At 44.2% G+C, this 17,136-nt stretch overlaps 1 long non-coding RNA gene across 3 annotated transcripts; it reads right to left on the bottom strand.

The window, feature by feature from the left end:
- Window positions 1-5,679: 5,679 nt before the first annotated feature.
- Window positions 5,680-17,032, bottom strand: LOC127479196 (uncharacterized). Of its 3 annotated transcripts, XR_007907496.1 has the most exons (4): window positions 16,673-17,032; window positions 10,453-10,536; window positions 7,159-8,126; window positions 5,680-6,162 (listed from the first exon to the last, which is right to left on the bottom strand). It is a non-coding gene; the product is annotated as an uncharacterized LOC127479196 (long non-coding RNA). The 3 variants fall into 3 exon arrangements; XR_007907495.1 differs by lacking the exon at window positions 10,453-10,536 and having other exon boundaries at window positions 5,680-6,165; XR_007907494.1 differs by lacking the exon at window positions 10,453-10,536.
- Window positions 17,033-17,136: the final 104 nt, after the last annotated feature.

Here is a 17,136-nt window from a genome sequence, read left to right as displayed (position 1 = left end):
TCAGCTTCAAGCCACAGCTCTGCCACGTGTACAGACTCACACTCACCTCTCTTGCAGGTCCTCCCAGTGTTCCTGGTGTTTTCTTAAATGGTGATAATGCCTCAATTTTGCTTCAACTTCTCCACATTTATTATTTCAAAATTGGCAATTCCTGCCTTTCACTGAAAAACTTGGGTGGTACCTGAGCTGTTACTCTCTTCACATTCAGGATTTCATGGCCCTGCTGAGAGGCCCTTCAATGATTCCTTTCTTAAATCCTCATTCATTACTAAACTTCTCTTTCCAGGACACCTCACTTTTCCACTTTCTTTCCAAACTACAGAACCACTTTATAGCTCTGCAGCTTCTTACTGCTCTGATCGTGTGAGTCGTGAATCTTGTAATTGTTCTCTTCCTTGTCACACAACATTTGAATCCCATGGCCCTGTGCAGCACAGCTGCCCAGCTGTACCTCAGTCCAAGCTCCAGCTACAATTGAGACACAGGTCTCGATTTTGATTCCCCTTCCCTGTCTCATTTTATCATAGTCCTTGCACTGTTTGAATTGTCTCGAAATCCTCCAGATCCTAAACCTTGAAGATCTTCACATTTACCTGAAGTCATCAGGACAGATCACAAATCTATAAGCATTCTTATGCTTCTCATTGTGTCTGTGCAAGAATGTATGGGCTTGGGTAATCAATAAGGTGATCAATAATGTATTGATTCTAGTTCACAGTAGGGACAAACTGTGACTGTAACATCACTGCCTTGCTACCAATTCTGCTTTCTAGGACACTGATTTGGTGACCCATAACTAACGTGCTTGCTGCTCATATAACATCAATTGCATTTACTTCCTTTTGTAACACTTTATCCTAAGATTTTGAGATGTTCTCTCTCATTTCATTAACCTTAAATTACACAAGTTACCTACCATTCATGTTCTCTTTCCTTGGACTGCTTCCTTGGTAGCAGCACTTTCTTACTTCCTCTCTTCTTTCCCTGGAATGCTCAGAGTTCTAGAGTTCAAACTGTTCCTGCAGCAGACTATGCAAATTTTACAACAGATGAGCTATATCCAGGCCAGATGAAATATATCCTGATTCTCATTTTTAAAGAGCACAGGACAAGGTTTGTAGCTGTTGCAGGAGTTGCTTGTCCCTCCATCAGCTGTGTGACAGCTGAGCATTACAGGGACAGCGGGGCCTTGTCCCAGAGAAAGGAACAATTGATTCACTGCAGAGGGGACAAGGAAGAGTTGGACCTGGGGGGTCAGCAGTTGAACCAGCTGTTTCTTTGGCAGCTCAGAGCTGTCAGACCAGTTCCCCTCAGGAAGAATTCTAAGGCAGCCCTAATGCAGATGGAAGAGACAATGTGAAGTCAAGGCAAACCCTTCCCTAAGGGAGGGCAGGCAGGATGGACACAGCAGTGCCTCAGCTCCTGCACAACAACCCCCCGAAGCACATTCCCAGTGCCAAAGGCCAAAGGCTGTCACAGCGAGGGATAGCCCCCTTTGGGGTGAGAAAGGGCATTTCAGTGAAGGATATCCTGTGATTGATGGGGTCCATTCTGGGAGCAGTGGGGTACAATGGTGGATTTCTCATCTCACAAATGCCAGCCTCCATTAACAACAGCTGCACAATGACCTACTTAGAAAAAAGACAAGTGAAAATTCCATTTTGGAAGACAGCTGCCAAGAAATTAATATTTCCAAATTAATGTGGAGAGCCTGAATGCTACTGCCTCAGGCACTTATGCCAGAAAGGTTAAGTGGCACATTTAATAGATAATCTCTATGATTAATTTATCAGAAAGAACCAAGTGGCTAATTTCCCCTAATTGAAATTTTGTGGCATGATAAAAAATTTTCATATATAATTCCACTTCCATTTAAATCCATTGTACTAACTTATTATATGAATCCAAACAAAACTACAGACTTGAATCCTGCTTTCATTTTCCACTAAGGAAACGAATCCCTTGTGTGGCCACAAAGAAATTAGTAGAATGGATTTCCCTGAGGACTGATAATAAAAAAAGGGATCAGACTGTCAAATCCAGTCCCAGGTTTCAAAGACAAAAGAGGGGCCAGATTTGCAGAGCTTCACAGATTTGGGTTTAGCAGGGGGACAAACCTGAGTGCGAGGTCACTATGGGGATTTGGGTGGACTAGAGTTCACTTGGAGCAGCACTTTGGGGGATAAAAGCCCAGAGCAACTTGAGGGCAGGTGACTGTGTCAGTGCACCAACTCTGAAATACCTGAGCTGACTGCCTACATCTACATTTTTAAGTGTTTCTAATAAATTAAGTGTCCTACGTTTTTAAGAGCGGGATGGCTTGCAAGGAGAGGTCAATTTTTTATTCAGACTGGCCACATACAAATTCTTGAGATGTGGCACAGAAAGAGCAAACTTTTTGCTAAGGATAGACAGGAAGAAATTGCTCTGGATTTAACTTTGCTAAGTAAATCAGTTAAACAATTTGAGGGGGAAAAAACAGGGTACCTGGCATCTGCAACAGTGGAGCAAACTTGAAGGGGAGAAGTAATACAGGTCTTATACAGAACAGAATAGAGCACTTACCATTTCTTTTGGGCCATGAGGTGGAATGTGTGTGGAAAATGCCCAGGTATTGTAAAATCAGTGTCTCCATTATATCCGTGTTTTTCCTGCCCTGTCATTTTTGTTCCCGGGCTTGCCTTTTCAAAATACTTTTCAAGTCTCTCTTGATGGTCAGGTCAGCAATCACAGGTGGTGCTCACTTTGGCTAAGGCTCCCACTGCTAATTCTTTGTGTGCTGTGTTGCTTGTCTATGGGAATTAATCCCTGTATGCAGCAATTGTTTGATTCTAGTAACCGTGTGGTTCATATAGTCCAAAGTCTAATGAACTTTGGTTCATTAGATAAAACAAAATTTCAGCACATGCAGGTTTAGGAAATGTGGATATTGATGGATCCTGTGCAGATCCACACCTTGAACCCACTCTACAGATACCTGGCAGTCCTAAACTGCTGCAGGACACCTCAGTGTGGCAGCGCTGAGAAAGTGCCCCCTGCGCGGCTGGCTGAGGGTTCCTGCTCAGTCACTGGGGGGACTCCACACGCCCCATCCCAGGTCTTGCACCGCAGCTTTTGTACCAAAGGGCGCAGCTGTCGGTTGCGTTCCTGATCCGTGAACATGTCTTGGCTAGAAAGTACCGCTGGGTTTTTATGTGTCACAGGTTTCACAGGTTTTAAAACTCGCGCAGAGAAATTCTGCAGGTTGCACACCCTTCCCTCTCCCCGCGGATGGGTGTGGGGATCTGTAAAAATTCCTGCCCGGTCTCGGCAGGCTTTGCCCTGGAAGCAGCCTGGGGCTGGAGGAGGGTGTGAGCCTTGGGAGCAGAGCTGGAGCCCCAGGCCCGCGGTCCGGCCCAGCAGCGCCTGAAACGGGAGCTGCCAACGGGAATCGGCCACTGCGAGGCGGTGCGGGAGTGCGGGATGCGGGAGTGCGGGAATGCAGAGGTGCGGGAGTGTGGGATGCGGGAATGCAGAGGTGTGGGAGTGTGGGATGTGGGAATGCAGAGGTGCGGGCTGCGGGAGTGCAGAGGTGCGGGAACGCAGAGGTGCAGGATGCGGGAGTGCAGAGGTGCGGGAACGCAGAGGTGCAGGATGCGGGAGTGCAGAGGTGCGGGCTGCGGGAGCGCGGGCTGCCGGGGGTGCGGTGCCGATGGTGCCGCTGCTTTGCCGATCGCGGCCGGGAGGTGGCGGCCCCGCACCGAGGATTGGCCTCCTGCGGGAGGGCCCGGGGCCCGTCCGGCCCGGCCCCGGCCTGTCCCTGCCCCGTCCTTGTTCTCGTCCCTCCCTACACCTTGCCTTGTACTTCCCTCCCCCGCCCTGTCCCCGCCCTGTCCTTCCCCACACCTGCCCTGCCCTGCCCCGGAGCTGCCCGACGGTCCCGAGCAGGAACTCGGAACACCCCGGCTCTGCTGTTCGCCCCCGGGGCGGTGCTTTGGCCCCAGCTTTCTGAAAAAAATATATTTAAGGTGATGCAAACCTTCACCTTTCTGCAGAAGAGCCAACAGTGTCTCTGTTCTTTCCTTGAACATCCTTGAACATTCCTCAAATCTTCAAATCCTTAGAGCACTGCCTGGCTTCTTAGCTATCAAATTTGGGCTCCCAAATACCCAGGCTGCATTAACATCCTGCTTTGGGTACTACTGCAGTTGTTCAGTCTCTCCCAAAATTGTTCCTGCTCCTTTTGGGCTAACTTGATGGGAGATCCAGAGTTCACTAGTGCATGAGCAGTTAACATCTCTTTAAATACCTGACAGGGAATACACATGGGAGGGAACCCCAATCTCATTCTTCCTGAAGAACCCAGTATTTCCATGCTTCAGCTACCAGCCCACAAGATGAGTGCAACGCTAATACTTTACATCAATGGTAATGAGTTAATTAACATTTCTTAAGGTCCTGAAACCTCAGATTAATAGTGCTCTGGAGTATAAAGACATAATATTATTTCATTGAGCATTTGTCATTTAAAAAGCTCTATGCCTAAAGCTTTAATCAAACTCTGTAAGATGAGAGCAATTTCCTATTTGTCACACTTGGGTCTCTGGTCTCTGCTAAGATGCATGTGTAGTTAAACCACAGATTTCCTTGGAGAGGAGCAAGGGTACTGCTGTTTATATGGTCAAGGAAGGCCAATCCAACAGCAGAATCCTACACTTGAGAGAGGTCTATAGCTCTTGTAAGAGCTATTTTTAGAAGATGCATTTTGTGAATTTACAAATTGTGATATTATATCACTTCTATTAGCACAGAAAAGTATCTCCTCTTCAGTTGTTTTGCTAAAGCTCCCAAGTCTTAATGTCTCTAAAATATCCTTTTTTCTAACAAAGACTGCTATTTTTTTTAGATGAAACAATTACTGGCTACCAGATTTAAATCTGTTTTGGCAGCATAGGAATACATTCATCTGGGATACAACTCCTCTCTACACAATGGATTTTAACCACTGTGTAGGAAATAAATTTACAATTTACCCTTATGTTATGTCAGAAAGCAAGGGTATTGTTTTGAATAACAAGCAAACAACCATGAATTTTCAGTAATGTCCCCTGCTACACAAGTCAGAGCTTTTAATGGTGGTCAAGAAGACTTACTTCACTAGAACAAAATGACTTCAGATATGTATGTGTGACTGGAGGCTAAAATTTCATGGTCAATTAGCAATTGTGGCACAGACATTAATACAGGAAATGGTGAGACCTCAACGAGTCCAATAGCAGCAAGGCAGGCCCAGCAAGAGCTGCTGAGAAGCTGCAGTGACACTGTGGAGCATCAGGGTGCTCACCTGCACTCCAGAGAGTGTCTGTGCAGAAATCCTTCTCTTTTCCAAAAAAACCCAACATACAGCAGGAGTTTTTCATTCCAGCCCCATCCTATGGCTCAGCACAGTGCCAAGCAGTGAGGGTGGGAATGCTCCTTCCCAGGGCAGCCTGGATGGCTCCCTGCAGGATGGTGGCCTGCAATCACCCCCCTGAACAGAACACTGGGCACACCACTCCTCCTCCTGGGTCCTGGCAGGCCAGCTGTGTGCAGAAGGCTTTCTTTGTGTAATCAGCACTGATCACACAATTCAGGTAAATTCCTTCACAAGTATTTTTAGACATTACACACAAACTCCACCTCTTGCAATTCACAAGCAGAGAGGCTGAAATAAGGTTTTTACTCTGGAAGGTGTTTGGGAGAAAAGCAATGGGGCTTCCTCTGATTTTTATACCATGTTTGTTTTACAATTTCAATACAGATCTCTCTATTTACTAGTTGTCAGCCTGGCCCATTGACTATTAAAAGTTACTATTGCTGACTTCAATATGAAAATTAATAGAAATTCAGGAAGCACAATCAATGATTCTGCTCCTGCTGCAATGGCCAAGAAGCTGACTCTGCCCTACCTGCATTAGTGGTGTCACAGGGGCAACACAAACCAGCAGGAAAAGCACTAGATCTTTTTTTCATATAGAGGGATAGCAAAGTTGTTAAATTACGTGTCCTCTCTGCCTGTATTCACAGTAAGAGCACTTGCCAAGTTCCCAGAGGAATTCCTTGCCCAAGCCTGGTTTGCAGGTCTGTGATCCAGCCCTCCTGGTCTCTTGTTTTCCCAAGGGGAGGCCATCAGTTAGGGAAATTCTGCTGAAAACAATGGGAAATTCATTTTGATGTTAATTGAATTATGTCAGTTCCCATAACTATTACTTTTTCAGGTAATCGGTATATTTATTATCTGTTGTGTTAGCATTAAATATTAATTATTATAATTATGTGTAATTATATACATATTACACACAGTACTTATTTTGCACATATACTATATAATAGGGAGTAAAGGTCTTAAAACACCATATTGAGATAAAATGCTACATCTTTCCCGAATAAAAGTACTTTTCTCAATGGAAATGGTTTAATACAGACATTTAAGTTACTTTAGTTTCTAGAAAAATAACTTTTTTGCAGTCATAGGGCCTGATCTCCTCTTGTTAAATTTAACACAAAGATTGCTGCTCATCTTCAAAGCAGCACAACTAAGCTCTTGGAATATATTCCTTAAAATACACTGAATGTTCCTCATGGCTGCAGTGAACAGTGCACGTGTGAGGATTAGGAATCTGCAGTATCAAGTAGGAGGTGACTGTAACTGTTTTGATCATGTGCATATTAATTCCAACTCCTGGCACATTCCCTGGGTGGGAGATTTCACACACAAGGCGACTCCCCAATGGGAGGCAAAGGCAGCTTTAAAGTATTACCCACGTGCAGTTCTTGGCAGGTGACCACTAAAGCAGAGTTTTGAGCCTTGTGCCTTGCACTGCTGTCATTTCTGGGACTAGTTTCCTGCTGGGAATGTAACCCCTATCACGGGAGTAAGCAGGGATGTGCCACTGCATCTGCTACAAAGCTGCCTAAAAATACCCCCCAAGTGGACAATGCCATGTGGTGTTCTAGGGACACAAACCAGGCTGTCAGCAAAGATTAATGGTTGTTCAGCTACATGCCAAGCACATCTCAGAGTCTTAAAAAACCACAAACAATCATTTGATATTCTGTTATACACGTAATCTCTCAAGATTTATTATCATTGCTATTTAACGAATTTGCATCAGTGAAAGCATCATAAGAACATCTCACCCAAGTTTACATGGTAAGAAACGAGCCATCTTGCAGCTTGTTTCAGTTTAAGGAAGTTCTCTGGAAATGTAGATTTTGTTCTAGAAGATGCTTCCCTTCAGGCTGACATTTTCCCCTGTGTAGATCAGATGAGCCTGATTCTTTTGCCAGTATCTCTCCTTAAAATCCCAGTTCTGCAGACTGAATCTTCAACAAGAGCTACATGTTACTGTTCTCTCTACACATGCTGTTTGAAATACCTGCCTGTATTTTCTTGCTTGTGTCTATTATCAGACTCCTTGAATTTAAAAGGTACGGTCAGAGGGCACAAATTACTACAATGCAAATAAGTGCAGGTTCTTAAATCACAGCCACAACTTTGTACCTCATCCTTTGTGGTGCCATCCAATTTGCAGAGGGTAAACTCTCCAGATCTTTGCATTTTTGAGGTTTTCAAATTCCTATTGAATAGGATTTTGAAGATATTTACAAATATTATTATTAATTCTTAAATTGCTGACCTTGAAGTCCTACCTTTATTTTATGTAAAATGGGAGTGTGATTAGACACAGAATGGAATCATAGTAACTGCAGGTCCTGGGCCTTCAATGAGAGCTGTGTGTAAATGGATCTCAATGTAAGATCAGCACCATGATTTTTTAAAAATCATTCAGAAAAAACACGACTGAAGCTCATGGGCTTTAAATATATTTTGTTACTGTTACTGTATTTGTGGCTGAAAATCCCCAAATTACATGTACACCATGGTACAGCCAGAGGAAAGAGCTTTACAAAGATTTCTGTTTATATATTTTGAGAAAAATGATTACAGACTCTTAAAAACATAGGTTATAAAACCACTACAGATTGAACTTCGTTCTTATTATGTACTGTGCTGGTCTGCCAATTCTGCACACACAGAAACCATGAGAGAGACTGTTCCAAAGTCTTATGAGCTTGTTTTTCTCAGGAAACCACCATTCCAAGAACTGTAAGATGAAGAAAAACATGAAGTTGCAATCAGAAGGCCTAAATTAGCAACTCTGAAGACTGTCAGTATGTTTTGTAATCCACAGGAGGAGAAAACCACAAGTGCTGTTAGGGACAACTGTGTCTAATATCCAAATCTTACATTTCTGTAACCATCCATCACTGGGATCACCACCCATACACAGCCAAGAGTTTGTTACTTTAACACAGGGGACAAGCTCACATGTTTGTGGGCAATTATTCCAGGAAACAGCAAATCATGTTACCTCAACAACTCCACAGATTCTTTCTTCTCTAGAAAAAATATTGAGTAGATTGGGGGATACCTGTGCATGTTGCACATTTTAATTTAAGAACACAATAAGAGAAGTTTTTCACTACTTTCATGATTATCTACTGATTAGAGTTTTTATTTCCTACATGACTATGCATTTCAATCTCTTTTACTCTCCTTTTTCTTTTGTGCTAAACCAAACATTTGCCAACTCCATCACCATGGCTGAAATAGTTTCCCATTAAAAAGGAACAAGAGCATCCTACTATTTATTGCCTTCTCATCTTCCAGGTTGGAATTACAATCATCCCTGAGATGTGCATACAGTGTGTTGACACTCAAGACCACTGTGAAAGCTTAACTTTGCAAGATTTATATCATATAACTTCCTCACTGTAACTCTTGGAATTCCAAAAGAAAACCAACATATGCAAAACCCAACAACAGAAAACAACTTATATGGCCTAAGATCACTTTACTACTCCCTTATCTTTCAGTAACTGTTGGCTTGCTGTTGTGTGCTTAAAAGGACCCAAAATACACATATTTGAGTTATAGTATCTTGATCATCAGGTTGAACTGAAAAAAAGATGCACCTGTAGGTTCTGTTTATCTGCTTCTCTGTATTATTTAGCAGTGCACACACAGAGGGAACACCTTTCTTCCCCTCAAACCCCAGCTGTCCCACACTGACAGATCCAACTCACAGCAGAGCTGCACAATTCACATGTGCACTTCTGCTGGGACTGAGGGTTTGTTTCCTGCCTCTCCCACCAGGGAGAACCGTGATCTCATAGTCTGATACAGACTTGGGAGCTTTGCCTACCTCCTTTTACAATGCTGCCATTGACTGGATGTCCTGCCAAAGGGCTGGAGCCACAGTTATTGATCTCAGCAAAGCCACATTTACACCGAGAGATGAATCAGGATCCTTGGGGCCAAAGGACAGCAGAGAGGTTTGCATGTGCCTCTGGAAACAAGAAACTGAGACAGGGTACAGAGAGCACCACTCACTGCTCACAGGCATTGAAAGGTGATGAAGGATCTAAATACTGTGGAATGCCAGAGAAATAACCTCTGGTAGCCCCTGATCTTCAACTGAGGGATTTCTGGGCTGTAAAAAAGCCAACAGTAGAGTGAACCATAAATCCTGGGAGATCTGCTTCTGCATCCCTGGCACGTGTCCAGCAGTGCAGGATATTTGCACCCAATAACCCAGGCAGTTGTGCACCATTTCCACTGAGGAAGCTTAAAGAGCAAACAAACAAACAAAAAATTACTGGGCAGTGTATCAACAGCTTTAGTGATGAGAGAGTGAGCTGCTCAAACCTGATGTCAGGTGTATCAAGGAGAACCCAGCCCAGGGGGTGGACCACAATGGAAGCAAACCATACACACTCTTGGCAGCAGTTACCCAGAAAGTATGAAAGCACCAGGAGCTGACTAAACAAATCAGGAACCTGAAACCAGCCAGTGAGCTCAGCTATGCTGGTTTTCCTGCTGGAGCCAGAGGAAAGTGGTGCTCAGCCAACCAAGCACTGGGAGCTGCTCCGGTCCCTCGGAAAACACACCACCCTGGGCTGCCAAGCTTTAGTAGATAAGTGCCACTCTTCCCTGTCAACATCCTGAATATCTTCCCAAGCATAGGACAGACAGGTGGCCAAAGCTCCAGCATGGCCAAGGACTAGCTCATAGGCATCTCACATTTCATGATGTCACCAGGAGACCTGGCCTGCTTTGCACAGGACACTCCAAAGGCTCCGTGTGGAGGGGCACAGAAGAGTCATTTCTGAAGGAAGCTTTGTCAGTCTCATGTCTTGTGGATTCCTGCCTTCCTGTAGGCCAGTAACTTCAGTCTCAATCTCAGGCATATACTGATATATGATACACAGTGAAATACTGAGTATTTTTCAGGAATCAATGAAGAAACCCTAGGAGAAAGGTAGTTCAATACTAGTCAGGCCTGCACGAGGTCACAGCTTTATCCACTACACTTTCCTGTGTGTTACCAAGTAATTCAGCAAAGTTTTGTCCACGAGATACTGACTTACATGTTTCTCTGTTACCCATCTGTTCAACCTACTTTCGTAATTCCATGTCCTCCATTACAAAATCACTCCTTATTTGGCAGTTTCCTAAAATACAAAAAAAATCTTTACAGGCAAAAGGTGGTGACAGCACCATTAAGGCAGTTGAAATTTAGTTGCCTTTGTTACAGTGCCCTAATAGAAACTAAGGCAATGCAATAGCAGTTGCTATCCAGTCTCCCTGCAACAATCCTGTGTTGCAGGAACTACCACATGGAAATTCTTTAAAACTATCATTTAGGCTTCTTTCCAGAGTACTTTAAATATTTATATATATTTATAAACATATATGATTTTTTGGTGTATTTATATAAACGTAAGTTAAAATAAATTAAAATAAGAATTTCATGTCCAATATGAGACACCAAAAAAGCCAAATTCTGCTATCTGAAACATATATAACATCTTAATGCAATCAGTTGGACAAGGTCAAACAAGCACAACATCATTTGGCAGGCAGCCCCTAATTTCTAACACTTCGTAGGAGGGACACTATTTTTCTATACCTGTTTATAAATGTTCTAGAATTAATTCTAAATTTTGTTTCACTTCTTCTTAAAGAGTATTTAGACTCTATAACATTAGAAGTTCTCAATATGCTATTAATAAGCTGGGTCAGCTACACAGAATTACATTTTACTCTTTGTCACAATCTTACAGTGGCATCTACTTAAATGCTATACTCTTTTCTAAGTAAAAAAAAATTCAGTCTGGTTCTCATTGCCACATTTACAGCATGTCTGTTTTAAACAATAATCTAAGTTCTACTATGACCAAATGTCAACAGTTCTTTTGTCTTACAAATATTGTCTCTCAGCACCTCCACATTTGATGCATACCTTGAACACTTCTAAGCCAACTGCTCTTGCCTTGCTAATAATTCATTATCACTTACTACTCATCAGAATAAATTTTTTAACTACAAAACTTCTCCAGTACTGAGATGGCCATGTAAACTATTTTACCACAGCTGGCTGAGAAGTACATTTTTGTGGTTTTGCAAGCTGATTCCCTTTCGTGAAAAGTTTTCAAGAAAACAAGCAAAATGAGATCCCAGACATCTGAATCACCAGACAGTAAAAAAAAATTATACATATATTTAAGTATTTGACTTCCTAAAGCAAAAATACGAACTGCCAGTGACCCCCTTGTGTGTGCAGTCAGAGCACCCCATTCCTGGGCCCAGCCAGCTGGTTGCAACAGGTAAAACATTTACTTCAGTCCAATGAGTCCAGTCCTTCATTTCAGCCCAACTGGAAGTCGTTTTTTTAAGCAGAGCAGCAATTAAAAAACAAACACATCTCCTTCATCTCTGGACTAGGGACACTGACCTTATAAATATCTGAAATTCTTCCACTGCCTGCAAACAAAAATGGACTGCAGGCAGCCATGATCATATGTCACCCTGACAAAACATTCTTACTCCTTGGCTACTTTTTGGAAAGGTTATTTGCTGTCAATCAAGTGACAAGTTCTGCTTATAATAATGGTGATGACATCAGACCTGTAGAAGAGAAGATTAGTATGGGGAGTCTAAATATATAAACCAGAAGGTCATGGGACACATCCAATGTCAGTTGGAGTCAATGGCCTCCATTTGGTTTGATCAAAACTGGATCCATGGAGGATTAAGAGGTTCATATATATATATATTTATTTATTTTCCCTACAGCCAGTATGGTTTGCAGCCGAGGATTTTTTAAGGTGACCTGGATCTCTGATATGTCTGACAAGAAAAGGTGCTTGTCCCTATTTTTATTTTTAGGTGGCCATATATAGTCAGTCATGTTCATCCTTTCCTAAGTGGGACTGGCCCTGTGGAGGTAACGGGCAGGAATTGTTCCAAACAGCAGGCTGGGGGCTCTGCCCACACACTGCTTTTGCCATGTGGTGGTGTTTACAAAGCCACTGGGCAAGAGGCCAGCTCGTGTTTTAAGCCTCAGGTTGGACACAATGGTTGGTCAGTGTGTTGAGGCCTACAAAGCACAAGTCAGCAGCTTTTCCTGTCGGGCAGCAAATAACTAAATTTCATTTGTCTCAAATGGGATTTTAGTTGTCCAGGGCTGCAGGACAAAGGGACTGTTCCCCCCCCCACCGACAGCTGGACTGGATGATTTGTGAAATGTATTTTTAGAAGTCCTATTTGCCCACATGTATGCCTGCATTGTCAAACATCCAGGCAGCAAGAGGGGTCAGGCTCGGAGCCACGAGGGCTGTGACATACTGTACAAACTGTACCACACTGCTCCATCTAACCCTGCATTTCCATCCCTGCTCCCCCCAGCTCACAGACACAGCCCAAACATCAGTGCAACACTCCTGCTGCTCTCCCTGCACTTCCACATGCTGTCAGGACAGCATTCACAGTAATTAGTAACCACAAAGGGGAAATCACTGCTGATACAATAGGACATTAGTGCTCAAGCCTGTTTTCCAAAATCACCCTGATTTTCCCCACATTTCCTTTTCCTAAACATACCCCTACCTGATTAACAGAAACAAACTCTTGTAAATTAGCTTTTTCCTTTAACAAGACAACACACTCTTGTGGGATTTTATTACTAACATTGATCCTCCTAATCTTATCCCACACCTTGCTGACTGGCATATCCTCATTAACATCTGCTCATGGCTATTGTGCCAGTGCTGCTTTTTTCCCAAGCTAATGATTTCTTCCTCCTACAGCCTATGACATCCAGTTGCACTCCTAATACATTTCAAAGCTGGTTTCCTATCTCTAAACAACATTGTTACATTTTTTGTTTAAACAGTGTACTGATTTCCTTCCCTTCCTATTCAATGTAGGTCTTGGAAAGCCCTTTTGACATATATGTAACATCAATGGGAAAATCATAAATATAACTGAATACATCTATTCTATGCTGATTTACATAGGACTTTACTAAATAGTTATTACCATCTTTCATAACAGTTAGAACTCACAAAATAAAAATAAAATATTCAGGATAAATATTGCATTTATGCCTTCAAGAAAATAATTTTAATGTACAATGTCACAATGGATATCTACACTCCATATTTTCTAGTCCTGAAAAGTTTCCCCTTTATTCTGCATTGGTTATTACACCCTCTGTTGAACTGCATGTTTTCATGCCCTGTTCATATTAGGAAGTGTGAACTTCCTACTTATTTCACAGTCTGTCTAAAATTGCTGCCATCTGGTAAGACATATTAGCTTTAAGGCTGAGATTCTTACCAGTCTTTTGTGCCTTTATGCTCTTAATCTATAAACTTCATCTGTAGGAAATTTCCAATGAAATGTCTGATCTTCAGAGACAGTTATGTGTTAAAAGTTCTTATATAGCACTGCAAGAAACCCCCTATAATAATATGTAAATAAATCAAGCAAGTCAAAATAAAAAATACACTTATTGCGTGTAGCTCCACTGTTAGTGTTGACAGAACCAAATCCTGCACAGCTCCACTGAATACAATTAAATCACCAGGAGAACAAAATAGGAGCAGATTTGGACACCTTCAGGTAGTGTGAAAGGACATGCTCATGCTTTGTACCGACCCATATGTCTGGTTTGTAGAACAGATTTCTGCCTGGGAATATGCTTCAGGCAGGGTGGCCTATGTAGTTTTGGGATCTCTTGGTGAAATTGCAGAGACCTGGACAGATCCGAGGGCTGGGAATCACCAACCATGGGAAGTTCAACAGGGGGAAGTGCTGGATTCTGCCCCTGGGATGGGGCAACCCCGGATGGACGGACAGACTGGGAAGGAGAGGCTGGAGAGCAGAGCCAGGAAAGGGCCCTGGGGGTCCTGGTGGTGCCAGTTGTCCCTGAGTCAGCAGTGCCCTGGCAGCCAGGAGGGACATCCCTGTCCTGGGGCACCAGGGAGGGGATTGTCCTGCTCTGCTCTGCCCTGGGGTGGCCTCACCTCAACATTGGGGCAGTTTGGGGGGACACAATGGAGGGAAGGGATTGAGCCATTGGAGAGTGTCCAAAGCAGGGCAATGAAGATGGAGAAGGGCCTTGATTTGAAGCCATGTGAGGACACTGAGGGCACTTGGTGTGTTCAGCTGGAGCAGAGGAGACTGAGGGGAGACCTCAGTGCAGTTCCAATTCCTGGGCAGGGGCAGAGGAGGGGCAGGGACTGAGCTCTGCTCTGGGGGGACCAGGGACAGCAGCCAGGGAATGGCTGGAGCTGTGTCAGGGCAGGCTCAGGTTGGATCTCAGCCAAAGGTTCTTCCCCCAGAGGCTGGTTGGGCACTGCCCAGGCTCCCCAGGGCAGTGGGCACAGCCCCAAGGCTGCCAGAGCTGCAGGAGGGTTTGGATGATCCTCTGGGGCACAGGGGGTGACTCTTGGGGATGGGCCTGTGCAGGGCCAGGGGTTGGACTGGATGGTCCTTGTGGGTCCCTTCCAACTCAGCACATTCTGTGACTGTGAACTGCATGTTGGTAAAACACAGAGTATGACAGAAGGAGTTGTGGTGGGTGGCCACCAGCTGTGCAATGTCATTGCCAGCTGTTCACCAGGGCAGGAGGTGGCTGTGATCCTGAAGCACCATATCACAGCCAAGAACTGCAAGGTGGCTTGGAGAGGAGAGGGTTTCTGGAGAGCAGAACGGTTCTCAGGTGGGAAATGACAACAGCTCACCAGAGCTCAGACTTCTTTTGCAACAGGCCTGGAGTGGACAGGCCACATGACTCAAGTGTGAGTGGCAGTGTTTGCCTTAGTACCTCCTGATGGTTTCCTTCTTCCTCCAACAGCCCCAGCACTGCTCTGGGTGACACGGCCCCAGCACTGCTCTGGGTGACACGGCCCCAGCACAAGACCAACTCGAGCTCCTCCAGAGTCAGTCACAGCTAAGAAGCTCCAGATTGGCCACCCTGCTTCCCACGGCCAGGGAATATAAGTATCCCAAAAAAGATATGTCTGTCTCTGTATGTTAATATCTCTCTCTTCATTCCTTAAAAAAAACCCCAAACCCAAACCAACACAAAACCAAGAGGCATTTTGTGGGATTTTTTTTTTTTTTTTTTTTTTTACTTTTAAGGTCTAGCCTCAAAATCTGGCCTGGGAGGAAGGAAAATCCATCCCAGTATTTTATTTTCTCTTTCCCTTCCTCTTCAGGGTCCTTTTGACTTCCTTTACACTCAGTTTTTCCACTTCCTACCTAGACCTCCCTTCCAATCAAAACCTTGTTGAAACCTCATCAGAGTCATTATCTTTTTTAAAAATCAATATTTCCTCTACCTTTTAGTTAAAAGCAGGAAAAAAGAGAAAAAAGTTACCATTTCCAGCCCTTTATACTTTCAGTATATAGTCTTCCAGTACAAGAATACTCTAACACCTCTCTCTCTCTCTCTCAGGAGCCAACAATATGACAGCCTTCTGTTCCCTTGTGTCTTTCCAAGTATTTCCCAGGTATCTCTTAATTTGAGGACTAAATTTACTAGGAAGAGACACACTTAGCAGACATGCAAGAATCAGGAGAGTTCAGAGGGAGGCACTGATGAGAAGCCCAGTCTGCCAGCAACCATCTGTTCCAGAGAGGGAAACAAAGCCACAGATTGCTCCCAGGCAGCTCCCCGCAGACACTACTTGAGGACTATTTCTAGTTTGTGGTTGGAAGGTGTGCAATAAATTGACAATTTCACTTCTTCCCACAGAGTTTTCTGATTAGCAGCACTGAAATTACTGTTATTTTCACTTTATGAGTATCGTATCCAAGTGTGTGGGTTTGGGTTTTTTTGAGGGGGGAACTAGAGCCAGATGATTGGATGCTGAGCCCTGTAGGCAAAATTTTTGCTTGCATATATTCCAACAATTTTTAACTACTCTTCTACTACTACACATTACCTTATTTTCTAACTTCTACCAGACATTTCTGTACATTTAAAATGTTTGTTCCATGTAAAATATAAGATTCTAAATAAGCCCTGTAAATAAAAACCAATCACTTTTTACTAAGAAAGACAGGATTAACAGAAGACTATTTCCATGGAAAGAGGATTTGAATACACCTCATACTGCACAGCAAACTTTTCTGTATAAAATCTGCATTCAGCCTGAGAAATAACATCGAACCAGTTTAAACTGGCACAGCAAAGCCATCACAGACCAGGCCTATTTCTGAACAACTCCTAAAGCTGGCAGCACCATGACAGTCACGTCCAAGGGATCCATTTGAGATAATGTTTGTGCATTTTACCTAATTCCCAAATAAATCCATGGAGCAGCAGCGTTCCATCCTGCAGCTTGCCCGGCGGGCGGCTCTGGATGGAGGAGGAACAACAGAGAACTTCGCAGGTGCCGCCGGGGTTCTCCATTTCCATTTCCAGAGGCTCTCCTGAGGCAGGACCGCAAAACGGCACAATGAGAAACCTCAAAATTTTAAGCACATATAAAACATTCGCTCATTATTCCTTCCCCTTCTCCCGTGCCAGGCCGCCCCGCGGCCTCTTTCCCCCGCGCTCCCCTCACGGCCGGGCCCGTCCCTGGCGGTCCGTGTGACCCCTCCCGGGACCGCCCAAAGCCCCCTCCGCGGATCCCCGGGCCCGGGTCCCCCGCTCCCCCCTCGCCGCCGACCCCGTCCCCTCTGCCCTCAGCCCGCCCCTCGGCCCTCGGCCGGCACCGCCCGCTCCCGCCCTCCCCTTCCCGCTGTCACTCGCGGCT

Source organism: Manacus candei, unplaced genomic scaffold (genome assembly GCF_025592945.1).
Source record: "Manacus candei isolate 608988 ecotype Guabito, Panama unplaced genomic scaffold, ASM2559294v1 h1tg000065l, whole genome shotgun sequence".
In the NCBI taxonomy this organism is placed as follows: Eukaryota; Metazoa; Chordata; class Aves; order Passeriformes; family Pipridae; genus Manacus; species Manacus candei.
Note: the sequence above shows the minus strand (reverse complement) of the source record. Positions and strands in the feature narration are given on the sequence as shown.